We start from the raw sequence: 23,385 nt of genomic DNA, 5'->3' as shown, positions 1-23,385 counted from the left end.
AATAGTTACAGTTTCATGCACAATGCCCCAAATGTAGAAGTTTTGACAGAAAATCGCCAAGAATAAGGGAGATCCCAACTTCAGTGAGGAAAGACAATCAACAGCTTGTCAACAAGAAGATGACACCAATATGAGAATTGTCTGACAAGGATTTAAAAACAGCCTTTATGAAAATGCTTCAACAGCAATTACAAATATCCTTGAAAGAAATAAAAAATAGAAAGTCTCAGCAAAAAATAGTAGAAACAAGATTCAAGTAGAAACTTTATAGTGAAAATTACAATGACCAAAATTTTAAAACTAGTTGAATGGGCTAAGCAGCAGAATGGCGAAGAAAGATGAAAAAAATCAGTGAACTTGAGATGAAACAATAAAAATTTTCCAACCTGAACAACAGAGAAAATCGACTGGAAAAAAAAAAAAGGTGAACAGAGACTCGGGGACATGTAGGAATATAACAAAAGGTCTATCATTCATGTTACGGGAGTTTCAGAAGAGTAGGAAAAAAGATATTGGGCCTGAAAAATATTTGAGGAAATAATGGATAACAGGAAAATCTCAAATTGCTTGGAAAGTAAACAGCACACCTACATAATGAAAGGGTCAAAGATAAAGTCTAAAGAAAAAAAAATTTTAAATACATGGCACTCAATAAAAATGAAAATATAACATAACAATATTTCATGGAGAAAGCTAAAATAATTCTGAGAGAGAAATGTATAGCATGAAATGTTTTTTTAGAAAACAAGAAAATATCAAAAATCTAAGCCACTCAATATACTAGAAAAAGAAGAGCAAATTAAAAATACAAAGCAAGCAGAAAGAAGGTAACAATAACAGTAAGAGCAGAAAGCAATGAAAATGAAAAGGCAAAGGCAATAAAGAAAATCAGTGAAACAGAGGATACCACTACAGACCCTACACACAACAAAAGTATAAGGTAATTTACAAACAAATACTCACATTTGACAACTTAGATGTAATGGACCAATTTCTGGAAAAGTACAAACTCCCACAATGCACCCAATTTAAAATAGATAATTTGATGAACACTATAACTATTCAGGAAATTGAAATTTTTCTTTAAAAACTCTCAAGAAAGAAACCTCCAGGCCCATATGATTTCACTCACAAGTTCCACCAAACATTTAAAGAATTAACATCAATTCTACACAATCTTTTCAAAAACAAGAGGAAACACTTTCCTATTTATTCTATGAATCCAATTTTATTTATCAAAACCAGAAAAAGGCAACATAAAAAGAAAAGTACAGACCATATCTCTCATTAATCAAGATGTAAAAATTCTCAAAATATTAGTAAATATAATTCAGAAATACATTTTTAAAGTATAAATCATGACCAAGTGGTTTTTATTTCAGGTATACAAGCTAGTCCGAAACTGTAAAATTAATTAATGTAATCCATTTTATCAACAAGCAAAAGGAGAAGAATAACATGACAATATCAAGTGATGCAGACAAAGCATTTGGAAAAAATCAACACCCATTCATGATAAAACTCAGAGAAATACGGATATAGAGGGACTTCCGCACATTGATAACAAATATCTACCAAAACAAACAAACTTATAGCACATATCACACTTATAAAAGACTTAAAAATTTCCACCAATGATTAGGAACAAGGCAAGGGTGCCCACAATTACCACTGGTCTTTGAGTTAGTTGTGGAAGTTCTAACCAGCAAATAAGCCAAGAAAAGGAAATAACATGCAAACATGAGAGGAGATGAAATAAACCCTGTCTTCTATTTGCAGATGATATGATCTATGTAGAAAATTCCGAAGAATCTATAAGCAAACTGCTAGAACTAATAAGTTATTCAGCAAAGCTGTAGTATACGAGATCAACATACAAAATCTCTTGAATTTCTAGATCCTATAAATGAATACTTAATAAATGAAATAAAAAACACAATACCGTCATTGTTGGGCGCAAGGGTACGAGTGAGAAGCGGATGGAAGCAACGTGAGCGTAGAAGGCAGTGCCAGCACGCCGAAGGTCCCAGGAAGGGGCTCCCCAGAAACTTCATCGTGAGCGCCAGCGTCAGAACTGGAGAGCCCTCCCACAGCTCCCGCACCTGCCCAGGAGGTGCTCCAGTGCGCATGCGTAGCAAGGGTCTCTCTGCACCTGCTCTCACTAGCTGGCGACCTCTCGGGGCAGCCAGGTGGAGCCTGTTGTGGTACTGCTGTGTGAGCTGAGGAGGTGTTGGGCACTCCTCGCCATGTTGTTACTGCTTCTCCCCGCCCAGGCTGAGGCAACTCACGGAAAACACGGCAACCATGATTTAGTAAAAAATATATATATACCATTTTACAATAATTCAAAAAATATGAAATACTTTTGTGTAAATTTAATGAAACATGTATAGGACTTTATATTGATAATGATGAAACACTAATAAGATCTACATAAATTGAGAGAAACACCATTTAAATGGATTGAAAGATTCAACATAGTAAAAGTCAGTTCTCAAATTTATAGTTTTAATGCAATTTCTATCAAAATTCTATCGAAATTTTTTGTAGATATAGCCAAGATCATTCTAAAATTCATATGGAAATATAAGGGAAGTAGAATAGCAACAAAATTTTGAAAAACAAGAATAATTAGCAAGATTATTCTACCTGATCTGATGACTTATAAAGCCACAATAATCAAGACCATGGTAATGGCAGAGGTATAGACAGGTAGATTGGGGGAACAGAATAGAGAATCCAGAAATAGTCCCATGTAAGTGTGGTCAGCTGATTTTTGACAAAGATACATTTGCAATTTAATGAAAAAAACAAAAGCATTTTACAGCAAATGGTGCTGGAGTAATTAGCCAAAAAACAAAAAGTACCTCAAAATGCATTATAGATTCAAATGTGTATCATAAAACTATAAAAATTCTGGAAGATAACACAGGAGAAAATCTCCTGCATCTAGGGCTTGGTGAAGAGTTCCTAGACAGTCATCAAAGGAGTGATCAGTAGAAGAAAAAAAAATCAATAAATTGGACTTCATCAAAGCATTTTTTTTCTGCAAAAGACCCAATTAAGAGATGAAAAAAGCTACAAACCTGGAGAAAATACTTGCAAACCTTATATGTAACAAAGGACTCATCTCAAACATATAAATAAATTTAGACCCTAGTTTATATCTTTTTACAGTATACTATTTTCTAAATCTTTGTTGAAATTAATCAGCTAATTAGATCATGCCTGATGCAAATGTACTATTTTTACGAGTGCAATGGGAGGTGAACTTCATGAAAAAGCACAGTCCAGAAAATGGATATTTTTTATCTTTTAGCAAATAGGCAAAAAAAATCATTTATGTAACTAAAATGTTAAAAAATATTTTATGCCCAACAGTTTGGGCATGTTGTAGCTCGATATGCCTGGCAAGTCACTGCCTATAAAGGCTGCACACACATTTACTGTTCATTGTTTAACAATGCCCAAACTAATAGAATCTTTGTCCTGTACATTTCATTTTCCACCATGCAACTCTCAAGTCTTTGAGACAATGGCTTGCTGCACATTTTATGATTTCTTTTGATTAAGAATCTAGCAGGCTTCTATTATATAAAGTTTTAGAATAGGCAGAAATAATCTGTGGTTACAGAAACCAGATCTTTAGCAGTTTAGGGCCATAGCGTAGGAAGGATTGATTGTAAAGGCCAGTGAAGGAAATTTCGGGGATGACTGAAAGTTTCTGTATCTTAAATAGCGGTGGTTACATGACTATGTATTTGTCAACATTTACCAAATGTTAACAGCTGATGCTCTATCAAGTTTTGGGCTTTCAAGTAATTTTGAAGATCAGTTCACCTACGTTCAACACTGGGAAACATCCACCAGCAGTTCTTTTGATCTTGGGTAATTTATCATCGATAGGAAGTCACTTACATTTCTGATCTCTAGGCCCTGCTGAGCTTCCACTCCCACCACACCTGACCCATATTCTTTGCTGATATCTCTGGTGATACCTCTATGCTCCAAACAGGCCCTTTATCTAAATACTTTTAGGCAATTAGAGAGAATGCCAAAGGCTATTCCTGAGACTTTCAGACCTTGATTGTTTTCAGCTTGAAATAATCTTCATGTTTGATGAAATAAAATTCATATTTTATGGCAAGAGGAGAAAAATTTTAACGTAAAATTTTTCTTTGCCCTTTTGGGCCTCCTCCCTTCCCTTTAGTGTGTATTGTGCATCTGCATTAACCAGACCTCCTTAGGAGATAACATTCTTTCTTAATCTCATCAAAGATCATAACTCCTTAGGAGATAACCTTCCTTCTTAATCTTGTAAGTGGCCACAATTACCCATGATCCACTACAGCTTTGTAGGTATAGAACTAGATTGTGTAAACTGTCAATAACCTGTGATTTGACATATAATCCTTTGTCTCAAAAATTTATATAACTGTTCTTTGACTTCTAACTGGCAGAACGGTCCTCAAAGCTTTGTGGAAGACTGTCTCTTGGGTTATAATCCTCAAGTTGGCTTAAATAAAGTTTTCCATTTCTTTCTTGGATTGATAAATGATTAATTTTTCATTGACATGTCAAAGATATATTTTGGGGTGGTAAATTTTGCTTCCCTACAAAAGCAACAAAATTGACCCTCAATAGAGAACTGATGAATAAAATATGTTACACCTACAATGAAGTACTCTGCAGTTGTAATTTTAAATTAAAATTGGAATATCAACATCAACTCTTTAAAAAAATACATTTATAAGCTTAACTCTATTTATTGTAAAGTGACAGAAGTACTCTTATTCAATCCCCAGCTGTATTTCCAAAGTTTCCTTTTATTAAAAGGACATCTTTAATAAATTTACTTTTCAAAAATGTATCATATATCTATTTTTATTTCTTAGGAAAATTATTAGGGGTATACAATTGGATGAACAGATAAAAACTTTACAGTTTTTGATTCATGTACCTGAATTTTCCTCAATAAAAGTTATGCCTTTTCACACTCTTATCAGCAATGTATGGAAATGCCAATTTTATAGCACTTTTATAGATACTGGTTTAATTAGTGAGTTTGAATATTTTCAAACATGATGGATAAAAAACTGGTATCTTATAGTTCTCATTTAAATTTCTTTGTTGTCTAGTAAAATAAAATAATTTTTCAAAAGTCTCTTTTGCAATTAATATTGATACTTATTTTTTAATTTCCATCTGTGATCTTGGCCTGTCTCCCAATTCAGGTATTCAAATTGTGCTTACTTCAGATCCTATAAATATTTTTAATAGTGTAAATATTTATCTGTTAAGCATGTTGCAAATTTATCCCAGTATGTCATTTCCATCTTTCAGCTGCTTTTTAAAATTATATTTTGTGAGTAATGCAAATAAATTCTGTAATGTAAAACTTTCAAAGAACCATTATATAAGTATACAAACACAATGTGTAATCCAAAACAAAGTGCAAAAAATACGAAGCATAAAATTATGTTCAGGCTTCCCTGGTGGTGCAGTGGTTGAGAGTCCGCCTGCTGATGCAGGGGACACGGGTTTGTGCCCCAGACTGGGAAGATCCCACATGCCGAGGAGCGGCTGGGCCCGTGAGCCATGGCCGCTGAGCCTGCGCGTCCAGAGCCTGTGCTCCGCAATGGGAGAGGCCACAACAGTGAGAAGCCCGCGTACCGCAAAAAAAAAAAAAAAAAAAAAAAAAATTTATGTTCATTATAGATATTAACTTGAAATTCTTATGATTGATTTGTTTCCAGGTTGGATTTATGGATGAAAAATATCTCCTTTCTTTGGAAATTTAAAACTACTCTGTACATATTGACCAAATTTCCTGTACATAAAAGCATATGTAATATTTTACTTTCCAGAATCCGTCTGATATTAGCCTACAATCTCAGTTTTAAACAGCTAAAAATATTGACTAATGGAGTAAGTCCTCCAGTTGCAGACATTCTAATTTGTAAAGTTTTGCCTTATTTTTGACTCTTTCAGATGTTGCCTCCTTTTTAAAATTCAAATATATCTTCAAATTGGACTATTGTTAAATTGCTACAATTATTCTACATATGCTGAAATAAAAAGTAGCATTTGGAGGTAATCTGAGTTAGATTAATTCTTGGAGTTAGAATAAACATGGTAGCTCAATGATTATTACATGTTTTTGTTAGATGGAAAACCTCTACCTTTTGACATTATAGTGCTTAGGGCAGATTTATTGATTATATTTGAATTTGTGGGAGATTCTGTCAGGGAGGAAGAAATTTTCCTCTACCTTTCTAGGTTCTTCTGGCTGGTCTAAGAATTAAACTGACATAGATTAACAGGAAAAAAGCAAACAGAAGTTTAATAACATGTATATGTTGGAGAGACACAGGACAACGGAGTAATTAACCAAAATGAAAACCTTCACATTAAATACCACTTTCAGCTAAAGACAATAAGAGGATGTTGGGGGTAGTGGTTTGGAACTTCAGAGGAAAGGAAGGCAATTCACATGTAGTTGATGGAAAAGCAAATATTTGCTCCCAGGCTGAGATAGTGGGACTCAGCATGAACTCTGTTCTTTAGGCCACACCACCCTTAATCCATACTCTTTGCAAATATCTCTGGTAATATCTCTATTCTGGAAACTGGCCCTTTATTTAAACTCTTTAGGCACTCAAGGGGGAAGTAAAAAAGATTTCCTGACTCTTCTGTTTCTTAAAAATAATCAGCCTAAATTAATCCTTATGGGAAAGAGATACTGTGGGGGGGGGGGCAAATTTTGCTCCCCTACAGTCCTAATCAATCACTGCTCTAGCACACACTAATTATTATACAAATCAAATGCAAAGTCAAATTCAAAACTGCAGAGAAATTAAATTCCCAGAACAACAGAGAATCCTTGAGATACTAAAACTTGTCTAGAGTATAACAGCATTAAATTAGTAATGCTGAAACAATTCATTAAAATCTGGAGCTTCCTTTTAATAAATATACTTAGTAAAGAAATAAATTTTATATCATCTAATCATTTATGGTCATTTAGATTGAATGACTAAAAGTGGAATCTTAGTCCTCATTCCATATCCCTTTCCTTCCCCACTGCACACCCGCCCCCTGCCAAAAAAAGGCAAGTTTTATAGTTTTTACTTCCAAGATAACATTTTAGGTCTTCATCTATCCTAAGCCACATTTAAGATATTTAAATTTTGACTAAGTAAGTTTGGATGTCTATCTCACTTTGTTTTTGCACTTGACTTTCAGCAGATTTGACATTTGTTCCCACCTTCTAGTCAACAACTTCCAATGCTTTTCAAACTTGCCATTTTGGGAATTCTTAAATATTTTGGATTCAATTTTTATTATTGAAATTAGAGAGTAGAATTCAGCATATTTAGTAAAGAAATAAATTTTGTTTTCCACATTGCAATTCCAGGTACAGCCATTTCAATGGGGATTTGAAAAATGGATTAGGGAATTGTAGCTGTTAATTGATCTGATTCTCTAATTAGCAGGATAGACATCTGGCCGATGACTTTTTTCTTCCAAGAATTTTGGCTGTTGGGTAACAGAAGGTATTCACTTGCTATGGGTATGATGACTGTTAAATTTTGAGAGCAACTGTGTTATTAAGCAACTGTCTCAGAAACAGTTTGGCCCCTTCACCCTGCCTTTGTTGCTTTGTGGATGCCTCTCAGGCCTGGCTTATTAGCCAGAATACCCAAATCAATGGGAGCTCTTGGGCAGCTGGAGGCAAGGCTGCCACTTGCATTGTAATTTTGCTTATGATATCTTTTGATGTACAGAAAACTTGAATTTTTTTATTCAGTCTCTACTGCTTGTTTCCTTACTTTTATGCTTAGAGATCATTTCCCCAGTCAAATATAAGAATCATTCAGGGGTACGCTAATTATTTTATGATTCTTTCTGTTTTAATATTAAATCCATCTAAAATATATTTTGTATAAATTGAGGAGAATCTTATCATTGTAGAAAATCACTGCTGCTCCATTTATAGAATTGACCCTTTTTAAAAATGTTATTAATATGAATCTGAAATTTCTCTTGTGTACTACTAACATTTTGGCTAAACTTCTGTCAGTATTTCTGGATCATTTATTATTTTATTGTTTAATAATGGTATAAGGGACTCCTTTTTTATTGTGGAGTTTAATGGGGATGCCTTTTAATTTTCAAAATAAGTAATATCTTTATTGTTGTTTTATATAATATTACTTTTCATATAATAGTTATTTTTTAATTTTTAGTTTACTCTAAGTTTTTATTCTATTTTGATTTTTTTAAATTTTGGAAATAGTTTTTGAAACATCTATACAGATGAGATGAAATTTATAAGAGATTTCTTTATATTGGCCCATTCTTAGTCTTAGAAAGACTAAGCCACTTTCTATTCCACTAAAGTAGCTTAGTCTTTCAAAATTTCTGCTGAATTGAATGTGATTATTTTTGAAGAATATGGAGTAATAAATAAGATAGATCAATATTTTTCTTTTGCATGCTTTCTTTATCAGGTTTTGGTTCACAGTTATGTAATAAGTGTCATGGAAAGAACCGACAGTGTTCATACTTTTTCTGTGTTCTAGCAGAGAATTTATGACAAGGAAAGGTGGTGTCTTAAAAGTTAAAAAATAAAAAGTCACCTCTTAGACTGTCTGAGCAAAGAATCTTGTTGGAGCTATAAAAAGTCAGTAATCTGAATCTGGAAGGGGATACGGTGATGAAATGGATATCTTTTCCTCAAATCACTCTCTTGAACCATGCTTACACCCAGCCCAGATCCACACATCTCAGTCCTCTGAAAGAAGAACTGCAGGGCAGGGTAATGGTTAAGGACAGTATTTGGAACCAGACACATTTAGGTTTGAATGCCAACTTTGATCTGACAAATCTGATTTTACCTTTCTAAGTCCCAGTACATGCTAATGTAAAATGGAATAAAAATACCCTGCTATAAAAATTTATACTCAATTTACATTCAAACAAGACCTTACAAGTCAAGGATTAGTGAAAGATTTGGAAAGAAGGCATTTTGCTCTTTCACTATTTTTTAAGAAATCCAAGAATACCGTGTCTCCACCTAATACTTGATGTAAAAATAAGTTATCCATCAGCTAATTCTTAAAAGAATTGAATTTTCCTACATTGTCAACAAATATATTTTAAGTGCTTGATCCATACTCTTATAAAGGTCTCATATTTCTTTGACCAAAGACTGTCAATTCTAGACTGATTGAGGTTCTCTATATTAATGTAAACTGCAGCTACTGCCAAAGAAAAATGGGTCATTAATCTTTTTTTATTGCTATCAACAAAATGGATATCATTTTTTGAAATAAAAAGATATAATCCACGTTCATTTTAGGATACTAAGAAACAGTTTCTGCTTTGAAAAATAACAATATAAACTCCATATAAAGAAAATTAAAGGAAAACAACAATGTTACTTAGATGTTTTATGCCCAGTAACCATAAAACTGACCATCTGAATATCTGAGTGGAGACAATAATTAGATACTTCTTATCTTGCCTTTGCAGATCAAGAATGTTGCCTACCATATCAGTAAACAAAGAATGTGCGGCCATCAAGCCATTAGCCACTGCATCCACCAACAACAGCACACACTGAGGGAATTCAGGATAGAGAAAAACAGAATATTGGCCCTAGATAGTTAAGGTTCATATCAAAGGAATAATTTCAATAAGCCCAGACTCTTGCATCTTCCCATACATAGAAAAGCACTAAATTCATTAACTCAAGATGTCTGGTTTTCTTTAACAGTAATCTTTTGATGTTCTGACTACCTGGGGGTTTTTGCAAAAACTCCTACATATCCTGGCTCCTCCCTTACCTTTTCAGAACAGTCCCTCAGAGCTATCTGAGAGGCTGACTCCCCCGTTTAAGTCCTCAGTTAAGTCCACCGAACAAAACATAAATAGGGTTCTAGAAATTGTAGAGAGGAGTCCAACAATTCGCTGGTAAAGGGAAGATTTGAAGATATTTTATAACTCTTTAGATGAGATTGAGAAAATTAATATTCTTCATCAAAGAATGGGTGGGAGAAGTGTAAGCTGATGAAGACTGTTGACCTAAAACAGACTACCAGATATTTCTGCAACAAAAATGAATTTTTTTGAGATTAGTAAAGAATTGCAATTCAGGGCCAGCACCCATGGTGAGCCATGTGCAAGTCAAGGCACAGCAAGGGAAGGAGAACTCTTTTATAGAGGGAAAAAGGAAGTTGGGAGGGCTATAGTAAACAAAGAGTCCATGGCTTTTCACTGGCTGAGAGGTTGCCAGGAAAGAAGAGGAGTCTTCTTCCTGGTGGGCTCTGCTATCCTCACAGGGCATGCAAGATCCCCCTTCTGGTCTCTCGACTTTATCTAATTGAGGTTTCTGCTTATTAATTTTTTATAAGATTATGACCAAGGGATGAGACAGTGTAGAAGAACAGTTCATCACTGTCTAATATTAATAGGCTTTGATTGTATAAACATATATTCTCCTTTTTTTAAACAGGAAAACACCTTTCTTTGAATTTATTATTCACCTTTATACTGCAACACTCAATATTAATACAATTTATGTACTATTCTTGGCTAGGGAAATATTAGGGAAATATTCTACATCATTCTAACCACTATCATGTTCAAAACATCTAATATGTCACAGGGGTTTAAAGATGATTTTATTGAATTCTAATTGTTTAACTTCTTGTGTACACTTAATATAGTCATGATAAACTGATCTCTTTTAAAAACCAAATATAAGAAGAAATGCATTGAGCTTTTAGTAATTCTCAACAGGTATAGATAGACTCTACCAAGTAATTTTAAGGTTGATATTTTCATTAACAGAAGCCAATCTACAAACTTTCAGTTGTTTACTAGTTGACTTATTCTTTCAAGTGCTTTCATTATTCTTGGGACGTAAGAGAAGAATCTAAGCATTATTAGCTCTATGATGGGATTATGATTATAGATAAATTCAGAAATTAAAAACTGCTGTTCCTGGAATAGACTCTAGCCACTCCTGGATACCTGACTGGAGTAGCCTGTGAGTTATCATTAATAAATTTATATCAGAACTTGACAAAGAAGAACTATAAACCTCTAGTTGAAAAGAATGTTACAATTTAGCTCAGCGATTTTTTTCTTTTAATTAGTATCCATGGCAATTATCTTCTGGGCATCCTTGAACTGCTAAAATCATAATCAAAACTGTGTGTCTACATAAGTGAGTTTATCTAGGTAGATGGCCTACAGATTTTTATCAGATTATTTAAGAGGACTTTGATCCAAAAAAGAACAAGAACACATTTATTATAACACACACACACACACACATACACATTCTCTCTCTCTCCCCCCCTTTTCCCCTCTGCCTCTCTTTCTCTTTTTCTCTTTGAGTAAACCAAAGTCCAGAGAGGCAAGCAGACTGGCCCTAATGGCACTTGTCCTTGTCACACAGTAAAACGGAGTTGGGACCAGAACTGCGTTCTTCTGGTTTACCTGTCCAACTCTTATTTCCATTATACTAACGGTCTTTTGTCTCTTGTCAATATTTTGAAAGCATGAGTCTTACATTATGGTATGTAATCTACTAGTGCATTATCAAATATGACAAATAATGATAGGAAGATATACCCTTTTCAGTATTTATATATGCATTGTATCATTTTGCTTACTTAGGATCAGAACAAACTAAAATTCTTCTTTTCTCTGACTCCTAGGTAAAATTGTTGGGTCTAAAATAAGAATGTCCTTCGCACGTGTTTGATTGGTTGTCTGACAGGCTTTGGTATTTGAAACTAATTGAATTATTAACCTACATATACCAAAATTAAGTGTTTTAATGATAGTCACATTAGAACTTGATGAATGGTTATTAGATGTCAACCTTATGCTTCTTACTCTTAAACAGCTGTCTTAAAGTAAACAGCAGGCCCTTGTATCAGAATAATAGTTCAATATATTTTAAACATTCCCAATAAAACCTATATATGCCTAAAGTTCAAACTTGGGGAAATATTATTATTCCCCTATGTCTTTTAAAATTCCCAATATTATTTATCACAGTATCATATTCCTTCATCTTTTGTAATTTATTGTATCAGCCACATGGCACCAGGACTTTGAAATTATTAACTCATTCAAATCATCAATCCATTTTATTATTTTTTAATCCATTTTAAATAGTATTACTTTCCAAAATAGTTCTATCATTCCAATGCATTTTTCACTATTCTTGCTTCCCTGAAACTGAGGTTCTTAAGCATACAATTAGGTGATATTTAGATCAGATGACCATCCTTTAAATATATTTTCTTTCCAAAATTATGTAACACTGACAAAAGTCACACAAGCCTCAATATAAATGGAATTATATTGTTAGAATGGAGGAGTTTGGTGGAGAAATATGTATTTTAGGCCTTATTATAATTTTAATTTCTGATATCTTTTGGAGATTCTATTGCAAAGATACTTTTTAAATGTGTAGCATTTTTCACAAAATTATAATACAAAGACACTGCTTGCATATTACTCTGTTATTTCATAACATAGATGGTGAACTAAAAAGGGAGCTAAGGACAAAAAAAATAAAAGAAAGAAAGAAGACTTAGAACTTTCAGCATGGTAAATAATTCATATCATGGCACAGTATATTACTAAATATTTTAAGTTACATTAAAGAAAACATAAAGAATTGTATCAAGATCTCATTTAGAAAATTTCAAGTATATAATACATTTTATTCACTATAGTTCTCACCACACACATGCAAAAAAGTAAGCATGTGTGGTGATAGGTAAATAAGCTTGATTGGGGGCATCATTTCACAATGTATATGTATTCAAAATATCACCTTGTACACATTAAATATATACAATGATTATTTGTTAATCATACCTCAATAAAGCTAAAAATAAATACACATAAATGAATTAAATGTTGATTAACCTAAAAAAAGGGTAAGAGTTGTTCTCATTTGAATTACGCAGGCTTAAAAAAATTAATATGCAAAGACAAGGACTTATCGCCTTCTACACATCAATTAACAAACAGGAAGATACAGAATAGAGGAAAGAAACTTATAAGTCTGGATCTTTAATGTGAGAACCTGAAACTCTGGAAGATGATCTAGATGCAGAGTTGCCCAATAGTTGGCCAGATTCATTGGACATCTGAAGAAAGGAAGATTGCAGTTAGGTGAATAATTGTGAATATATGGTGTCATAAATAATATTTCAAAGTATCTGCCACAATCATGTGATATAAAAGACATATGTATTACTAACATCACCATGGTTTGTTGTCTACAGTTATAATTAAATGAAAGACAAAAGTTCAATTAAAGATTAGGGAAAATAAAGATGTAGTATTTTCCTCATCCAAGTTCAGTAATCTGTTAATTCTATCTATAAAAGCCAGGTTATAAAACTGGTTTCTAATAAAGTATCTGAAATTTTCCAGTAATATGTGTAACTTATGAAAAAAATACAATAAATACTACATTATTTTCTACTTTCTCTTTACTTATAAATTACTGACACAAAATGGGCTTAAAATACATTTAAAAATTTCGGCCAAATTTACACAGCATTGATAAATAGTAGATATCAAAAAGATGTGTTGACTAAAGATAAAAATATAGGTGAAGGGGGCTTCCCTGGTGGCACAGTGGTTGAGAGTCCGCCTGCCGATGCAGGGGACACGGGTTCATGCCCCGGTCTGGGAAGATCCCACATGCCGCTCCGTGGCTGGGCCCGTGAGCCATGGCCACTGAGCCTGCGCGTCCAGAGCCTGTGCTCCGCAACGGGAGAGGCAACAGCAGTGAGAGGCCCGCATACCACACATACATACACACACACACACAAAAATATATATATATATATGTGTGTATATATATATATATATATACACATATATATATATGAAGGGAATTAAGAGACACAAACTTCCTGTTATAAAATAATTCATGAGGATGTACTATATAACATAGGAAATGTAGTCAATAATATTGTCATAACTTTGAATGGTGACAGATGGTTACTATACTTATTGATAACGCACATCAATTCAAATCATTCTGCTGTACACCTGAAACTAATATAATATTGTATGTCAACTACAATAAATAAAAATTTAAGCACACTTATTTATAGATTCAGAAAAGTTACAGAAAGCAAATGAATAGTAAATGATAAGAGAAGAACCTGCAGACACATGAAAATCAATGGAAAGAATGGGATGGGTGGATAGTATGATGAGAATTCAACAATTTTTCATTACTGGTGTCGTCTAAGTTTAGTTTGATGTAGTCCCATTTGTTCATTTTGCTTTAGTCACCCTTGTCCAAGGAGACAGACCAAAAATATATTGCTGAGACCTATGTTAAAGAGCATACTGCCTATGTTTTCTTCTAGGACTTTTATGGTTTCAGGTCTTACAATTAAGTCTTTAATCTATTTTGGGTTTATTTTTGTATATGGTATAAGAAAGTGGTTCAGGCTTCTGGGAAGATGGCGGAGGAGGAAGACACGGAGATCACCTTCCTCCCCACAGAAACACCAGAAATACATCTACACGTGGAACAACTTCTACAGAACACCTACTGAACGCTGGCAGAAGACCTCAGACCTCCCAAAAGGCAATAAACCCCTCACGTACCTGGGTAGGGCAAAAGAAAAAAGAATAAAGAGACAAAAGGATAGGGACGGGACCTGCACCAGTGGGAGGGAGCTCTGAAGGAGGAAAGGTTTCCACACACTAGAAGCCCCTTCGCGGGGGGGAAACTGCGGGTGGCGGAGGGGGAAAGTTTCGGAGCCAAGGAGGAGAGCACAGCAACAGGGGAGCGGAGGGCAAAGTGGGGAGAGATTCCCGCACAGAGAATCGGTGCCGACCACGAGAGGCTTGTCTGCTCACCCGCCGGGGTGGGCGGGGCTGTGAGCTGAGGCTCGGGCTTCGGGCGGAGCACAGGGAGAGGACTGGGGTTGGCTGCCTGAACACAGCCTGCAGGGGATTAGTGCACTCCCTAGCCGGGAGGGAGTACGGGGAAAAGCCTGGACCTGCCAAAGAGCCAAGAGACTTTTTCTTCCCTCTTTGTTTCCTGGTGCACGAGGAGAGGAGATTAAGAGCGCTGCTTAAAGGAGCTCCAGAGATGGCGCAAGCTGAGGCTAACAACGCGGACCCCAGAGACGGGCATGAGATGCTAAGGCAGCTGCGGCCGCCACCAAGAAGCCTGTGTGCAAGCACAAGTCACTATCCACACCTTCCTTCTGGGGAGCCTGTGCAGCCCGCCACTGCCAGGGTCCCGGGATCCAGGGACAACTTCCACAGGAGAATGCACAGCGTGCCTCAGGTTGGTGCAAAGTCACACTGGCCTCTGCCGCCGCAGGCTCGCCCCACACTCCGTGCCCCTCCCTGACCTGGGCTTGAGTGAGCTAGAGCCCCCGAATCAGTGGCTCCTTTAATCCCGTCCTGTCTGAGTGAAGAACAGATGCCCTCGTGGGACCTACATGCAGAGGCGGGGCCAAAACCAAAGCTGAGCCCCCGGGAGCTGTGAGAACAAAGAAGAGAAAGGGAAATCTCTCCCAGCAGCCTCAGAAGCAGCGGATTAAAGCTCCACAATCAACTTGATGTACCCTGCATCTGTGGAATACATGAATAGAAAACGAATCATCCCAAATTGAGGAGGTGGATTTTGAGAGCAAGATTTATGATTTTTTCCCCTTTTCCTCTTTTTGTGAGTGTGTATGTGTATGCTTCTGTGTGAGATTTTGTCTATATAGCTTTGCTTCCACCATTTGTCCTAGGGTTCTATCCGTCCGTTTTTTTGTTTTGTTTAATTTTTTTCCTGTTTTTTGTTCTTAATAATTATTTTTTATTTTAATAACTCTATTATATTTTATCTTACTTTATTTGATTTTACTTTATCTTCTTTCTTTCCATTTTCCCTTCCTTCCCTCCTTCCTTTCTTCCTTCCTCCCTCCCTCCCTCCTTTCTTTCTCTCTTTCAACTGCTACTAATTCTTTCTTTCTACTTTTTCTCCCTTTTATTCTGAGCCGTGTGGATGAAAGGCTCTTGGTGCTGCAGTCAGGAGTCAGTGCTGTGCCTCTGAGGTGGGAGAGCCAACTTCAGGACACTGCTCAACAAGAGACCTCCCAGCTCCACATAATATCAAATGGTGAAAATCTCCCAGAGATCTCCATCTCAACACCAGCACCCAGCTTTACTCAACGACCAGCAAGCTACAGTGCTGGACATCCTATGCCAAACAACTAGCAAGACAGGAACACAACCCCACCCATTAGCAGAGAGGCTGTCTACAATCATAATAAGTCCACAGACACCTCAAAACACACCACCAGACGTGGACCTGCACACCAGAAAGACAAGATCCAGCCTCATCCACCAGAACACAGGCACTAGTCCCCTCCACCAGGAAGCCTACACAACCCACTGAACCAACCTTAGCCACTGGGGACAGACACCAAAAACAAAGGGAACTACGAACGTGCAGCCTGCAAAAAGGAGACCCTAAACACAGTAATATAAGCAAAATTAGAAGACAGAAACACACAGCACATAAAGGAGCAAGGCAAAAACGCACCAGACCTAATAAATAAAGAGGAAATAGGCAGTCTACCTGAAAAAGAATTCAGAATAATGATAATAAAGATGATCTAAAATCTTGGAAATAGAATAGACAAAATGTAAGAAACATTTAACAAGGACCTAGAAGAACTTAAGATGAAACAAACAACAATGAACAACACAATAAATGAAATTAAAAATAATCTACATGGGATCAATAGCAGAATAACTGAGGCAGAAGAACGGATAAGTGACCTGGAAGATAAAATAGTGGAAATAACTACTGCAGAGCAGAATAAAGAAAAAACAATGAAAAGAACTGAAGACAGTCTCAGAGACCTCTGGGACGACATTAAATGCACAAACATTCGAATTATAGGGGTTCCAGAAGAAGAAGAGAAAAAGAAAGGGACTGAGAAAATATTTGAAGAGATTATAGTTGAAAACTTCCCTAATATGGGAAAGGAAATAGTTAATCAAGTCCAGGAAGCACAGAGAGTCCCATACAGGATAAATCCAAGGAGAAATAGGCCAAGACACATATTAATCAAACTGTCAAAAATTAAATACAAAGAAAACATATTAAAAGCAGCAAGGGAAAAACAACAAATAACACACAAGGGAATCCCCATAAGGTTAACAGCTGATATTTCAGCAGAAACTCTGCAAGCCAGAAGGGATGGGCAGGACATATTTAAAGTGATGAAGGAGAAAAACCTGCAACCAACATTACTCTACCCAGCAAGGATCTCATTCAGATTTGATGGAGAAATTAAAACCTTTACAGAGAAGCAAAAGCAGAGAGAGTTCAGCACCACGAAACCAGCTCTACAGCTAAAGGAACTTCTATAGGCAAGAAACACAGGAGAAGGAAAAGACCTACAATAACGAACCCAAAACAATTAATAAAATGGGAATAGGAACATACATATCGATAATTACCTTAAATGTAAATGGACTAAATGCTCCCACCAAAAGACACAGATTGGCTGAATGGATACAAAAACAAGACCCATATATTTGCTGTCTACAAGAGACCCACTTCAGACCTAGAGACACATACAGACTGAAAGTAAGGGGATGGAAGAAGATATTTCATGCAAATGGAAACGAAAAGAAAGCTGGAGTAGCAATTCTCATATCACACAAAATAGACTTTAAAATAAAGACTATTAGAAGAGACAAAGAAGGACACTACATAATGATCAAGGGATCGATCCAAGAAGAAGATATAACAATTGTAAATATTTATGCACCCAACATAGGAGCACCTCAATACATAAGGCAAATACTAACAGCCATAAAAGGGGAAATCGACAGTAACACATTCATACTAGGGGACTTTAACACCCCACTTTCAAAAATGGACAGATCATCCAAAATGAAAATAAATAAGGAAATACAAGCTTTAAATGATATATTAAACAAGATGGACTTAATTGATATTTATAGGACACTCCAGCCAAAAACAACAGAATACACATTTTTCTCAAGTGCTCATGGAACATTCCCCAGGATAGATCATGTCTTGGGTCACAAATCAAGCCTTGGTAAATTTAAGAAAATTGAAATTGTATCAAGTATGTTTTCTGACCACAATGCTATGAGAGTAGATATCAATTACAGGAAAAGATCTGTAAAAAATACAAACACATGGAGGCTAAACAATACACTACTTAATAACGAAGTGATCACTGAAGAAATCAAAGAGAAAATCAAAAAATACCTAGAAACAAATGACAATGGAGACACAACGACCCAAAACCTATGGGATGCAGCAAAAGCAGTTCTAAGAGGGAAGTTTATAGCAATACAATCCTACCTTAAGAAGCAGGAAACATCTCAAATAAACAACCTAACCTTGCACCTAAAGCAATTAGAGAAAGAAGAACAAAAAAACTCCCAAAGTTAGCAGAAGGAAAGAACATAAAGATCAGATCAGAAATAAATGAAAAAGAAATGAAGGAAATGATAGCAAAGATCAATAAAACTAAAAGCTGGTTCTTTGAGAAGGTAAACAAAATTGATAAACCATTAGCCAGACTCATCAAGAAATAAAGGGAGAAGACTCAAATCAATAGAATTAAAAATGAAAAAGGAGAAGTAACAACTGCCACTGCAGAAATACAAAAGATCATGAGAGATTACTACAAGAAACTCTATGCCAATAAAATGGACAATCTGGAAGAAATGGACAAATTCTTAGAAATGCATAACCTTCTAAGACTGAATCAGGAAGAAATAGAAAATTACAAGCACTGAAATTGAAACTGTGATTAAAAATCTTCCAACAAACAAAAGCCCAGGACCAGATGGCTTCACAGGCGAATTCTATCAAACATTTAGAGAAGAGCTAACACCTATCTTTCTCAAACTCTTCCAAAATATAGCAGAGGGAGGAACACTCCCAAATTCATTCTATGAGGCCACCATCACCTTGATACCAAAACGAGACAAGGATGTCACAGAGAAAGAAAACTACAGGCCAATATCACTGATGAACATAGATGCAAAAATCCTCAACAAAATACTAGCAAACAGAATCTAACAGCACATTAAAAGGATCATACACCATGATCAAGTGGGGTTTATTCCAGGAATGCAAGGATTCTTCAATATACGCAAATCAATGTGAAAAACCATATTAACAAACTGAAGGAGAAAAACCATATGATCATCTCAATAGATGCAGAGAAATCTTTCGACCAAATTCAACACCCATTTATGATAAAAACCCTACAGAAAGTAGGCATAGAAGGAACTTTCCTCAACATAATAAAGGCCATATATCATAAACCCACAGCCAACATTGTCCTCAATGGTGAAAAACTGAAAGCATTTCCACTAAGATCAGGAACAAGACAAGGTTGCCCACTCTCACCACTCTTATTCAACATCGTTTTCGAAGTTTTAGCCACAGCAATCAGAGAAGAAAAGGAAATAAAAGGAATCCAAGTCGGAAAAGAAGAAGTAAAGCTGTTACTCTTTGCAGATGACATGATACTATACATAGAGAATCCTAAGGATGCTACCAGAAAACTACTAGAGCTCATCAATGAATCTGGTAAAGTTGCAGGATACAAAATTAATGCACAGAAATCTCTGGCATTCCTATACACTAATGATGAAAAATCTACAAGTGAAATCAAGAAAACACTCCCATTTAGCATTGCAACAAAAAGAATAAAATATCTAGGTATAAACCTACCTAAGGAGACAAAAGACCTGTATGCAGAAAATTAAAAGATACTGATGAAAGAAATTAAAGATGATACAAATAGATGAAGAGATATACCATGTTCTTGGATTGGAAGAATCAACATTGTGAAAATGACTCCACTACCCAAAGCAATCTACAGATTCAATGCAATCCCTATCAAACTACCACTGGCATTTTTCACAGAACTAGAACAAAAATTTTCACAATTTGTATGGAAACACAAAAGACCCCGAATAGCCAAAGCAATCTTGAGAACGAAAAATGGAGCTGGAGGAATCAGGCTCACTGACTTTAGACTATACTACAAAGCTACAGTAATCAAGACAGTATGGTACTGGCACAAAAACAGAAAGATAGATCAATGGAACAGGATAGAAAACCCAGAGATAAACCCACGCACATATGGTCACCTTATCTTTGATAATGGAGGCAGAAATGTACAGTGGAGAAAGACAGCCTCTTCAATAAGTGGTGCTGGGCAAACTGGACAGGTACATATAAAAGTATGAGATTAGATCACTCCCTAACACCATACACAAATATAAGCTCAAAATGGATTAAAGACCTAAATGTAAGGCCAGAAACTATCAAACTCTTAGAGGAAAATATGGGCAGAACATTCTGTGACATAAATCACAGCAAGATCCTTTTTGACCCTGTTCCTGTAGAAATGGAAATAAAAACAAAAATAAACAAATGGGACCTAATGAAACTTCAAAGCTTTTGCACAGCAAGGGAAACCATAAACAAGACCAAAAGACAACCCTCAGAATGGGAGAAAAAATTTGCAAATGAAGCAACTGACAAAGGATTAGTCTCCAAAATTTACAAGCAGCTCATGCAGCTCAATAACAAAAAAACAAACAACGCAATCCAAAAATGGGCAGAAGACCTAAATAGACATTTCTCCAAAGAAGATATACAGACTGCCAACAAACACATGAAAGAATGCTCAACTTCATTAATCATTAGAGAAATGCAAATCAAAACTACAATGAGATATCATCTCACAACAGTCAGAATCGCCATCATCAAAAATCTAGAAACAATAAATGCTGGAGAGGGTGTGGAGAAAAGGGAACCCTCTTGCACTGTTGGTGGGAATGTAAATTGATACAGCCACTGTGGAGAACAGTATGGAGGTTCCTGAAAAAACTACAAATAGAACTACCATATGACCCAGCAATCCCACTACTGGGCATTACCCTGAGAAAACCATAATTCAAAAAGAGTCATGTACCACAATGTTCATTGCAGCTGTATTTACAATAGCCCGGAGATGGAAACGACCTAAGTGTCCATCATCGCATGAATGGATAAAGAAGATGTGGCACATATATACAATGGAATATTACTCAGCCATAAAAAGAAATGAAATTGAGCTATTTGTAATGAGGTGGATAGACCTAGAGTCTGTCATACAGAGTGAAGTAAGTCAGAAAGAGAAAGACAAATGCCGTATGCTAACACATATATATGGAATTTCAGGAAAAAAAAATGTCATGAAGAACCTAGGGGTAAGACAAGAATAAAGACACAGAACTACTAGAGAATGGACTTGAGGATATGGAGAGGGGGAAGGGTAAGCTGTGACAAAGTGAGAGAGAGGCATGGACAGATATACCCTACCAAACGTAAGGTAGATAGCTAGTGGGAAGCAGCCGCATAGCACAGGGAGATCAGCTCGGTGCTTTGTGACTGCCTGGAAGGGTGGGATAGGGAGGGTGGGAGACGCAAGAGGGAAGAGATATGGGAACATATGAATATGTATAACTGATTCATTTTCTTATAAAGCAGAAATTAACACACCATTGTAAAGCAATTATACTCCAATAAAGATGTAAAAAAAAAAAATAGTGGTTCAGTTTCATTCTACTGACTGTAGATGTCCAGTTTCCCCAACTATTTATTGAATAGGTTGTCTTTTCCCTATTCTATTTTCTTGCCTCCTTTCTCCTAGATTAATTGCTCATATATGTGTGGGTTCACTTCTGGGCTCTCTATTCTGTTCCATTGATCTATGTTTCTGTGCTTGTGCCAGTACTATATACAATTTTGGTTAGTATAGCTTTGTAGTATAGTTTGAAATCAGTGAGTGTGATATCTCCAGCTTTGTTCTTCTTTCTTAAGATTGTTTTGGCTATTCAGGGTCTTTGTGATTCCATACAAATTTTAGGATTATTTGTTCCATTTTTGTGAAAAATGCCATTGGCATTTTGGTAGGAATTGCATTGCATCTCCAGATTCCTTTGGGTAGTATGGGCATTTTAACAATATGAATTCTTCTAATCCATGAGCATAGTGCATCTTTCCATTTATTTGTGTCATCTTCAATTTATTTCATCAATGTCTTACAGTTTTTAGAGAACAGGTCTTTCAACTTCCTTGGTTAAATTTATTCCTAGGTATTTTACTCTTTTTGATGCAATTGTCAATGTAATTGTTTTCTTAATTTCAGTTTCTGATATATCATTATTAGTTTATAGAAATGAAATAGATTTCTGTATGTTGATTTTGCATCCTGCAATTCTACTGAATGTGTTGATTAATTCTAACAGTTTCTTGGTGATGTCTTTAGGGTTTTCTCTATATAATATCATGTCACCTGCAAATAGTGACAATTTTTCTTCCTTTTCAAATTGGATGATTTTCTTTGTTTTTCTTGCCTAATTGGTCTGCCTAGGGCTTCCAATAATACGTTGAATAAAAGTGGTGATAGTAGGCATCCTTGTCTTGTTTCTGATCTTAGGGGGGAAGCTTTCAGGTTTTTATCATTGAGTAGGGTGCAAGCGGTGGACTTGTCATACATGGCCTTTATTATGTTGAAGTACATTCCCTCTTTACCCATTTTATTGAATATCTATATCATAAATGGGTGTTAAATCTTGTAAAATGCTTTTTCTGCATCTAATGAAATGATCACATGATTTTTATCATGTTGACTGATTTGTGAATATTAACCATTCTTGCATACCTGGTATAAATCCCACCTGATAATGGTGTATGATCTTTTGAATGTATTACTGAATTCAGTTTGCTGTGTTCCATAATTTTTGAACACTGTGTTTCTGCTTTCATTTGTCTTGAGTTATTTTCTGATTTTCTGATTTCCTCTTTGATTTCTTCATTAAACCATCAGTTTTTCAGTTGCATGTTGCTTAGCCCCCAGCTGTTTGTGCTACTCCCACCTTTCTTCCTGTAATTGACTTCTAGTTTCATACTGTTCTTATCAGAAAAAATGCCTGAGAACCTAGACAAGACGGTGGAGTAAAAGGACCTTAAGCTCACCTCCTCCCATGAGCACACCAAAATCACAACTAACTGCTTAACAACCATTGATAAAAGAACTGAAATCTACACACACACACACACACAAAGATATTCTACATCCAAAGACATAAAGAAGGAACCATGAGATGGAAGGAGGGGTGCACTAGCAATATAATCAAATCCCATGCCCCCCCCCCAGGTAAGTGACCCACAAACTGTAGATTAATTACATTGGAGAAATTTTCCAATAGGAGTGAAAGCTCTGAGCACTACACTGGGATCCCAAGCCTACAGATCTG

The 23,385-nt window shown here is 35.7% G+C and overlaps 1 pseudogene; it reads right to left on the bottom strand.

Annotated features, from left to right (window-relative positions):
• Positions 1-1,944: 1,944 nt before the first annotated feature.
• Positions 1,945-23,385, bottom strand: part of LOC117195528 (NADH-ubiquinone oxidoreductase chain 5-like) — an 86,740-nt pseudogene continuing 65,299 nt past the window's right edge.

The sequence above is a fragment of the Orcinus orca genome, chromosome 3 (genome assembly GCF_937001465.1).
Source record: "Orcinus orca chromosome 3, mOrcOrc1.1, whole genome shotgun sequence".
NCBI lineage: Eukaryota > Metazoa > Chordata > Mammalia > Artiodactyla > Delphinidae > Orcinus > Orcinus orca.
Note: the sequence above shows the minus strand (reverse complement) of the source record. Positions and strands in the feature narration are given on the sequence as shown.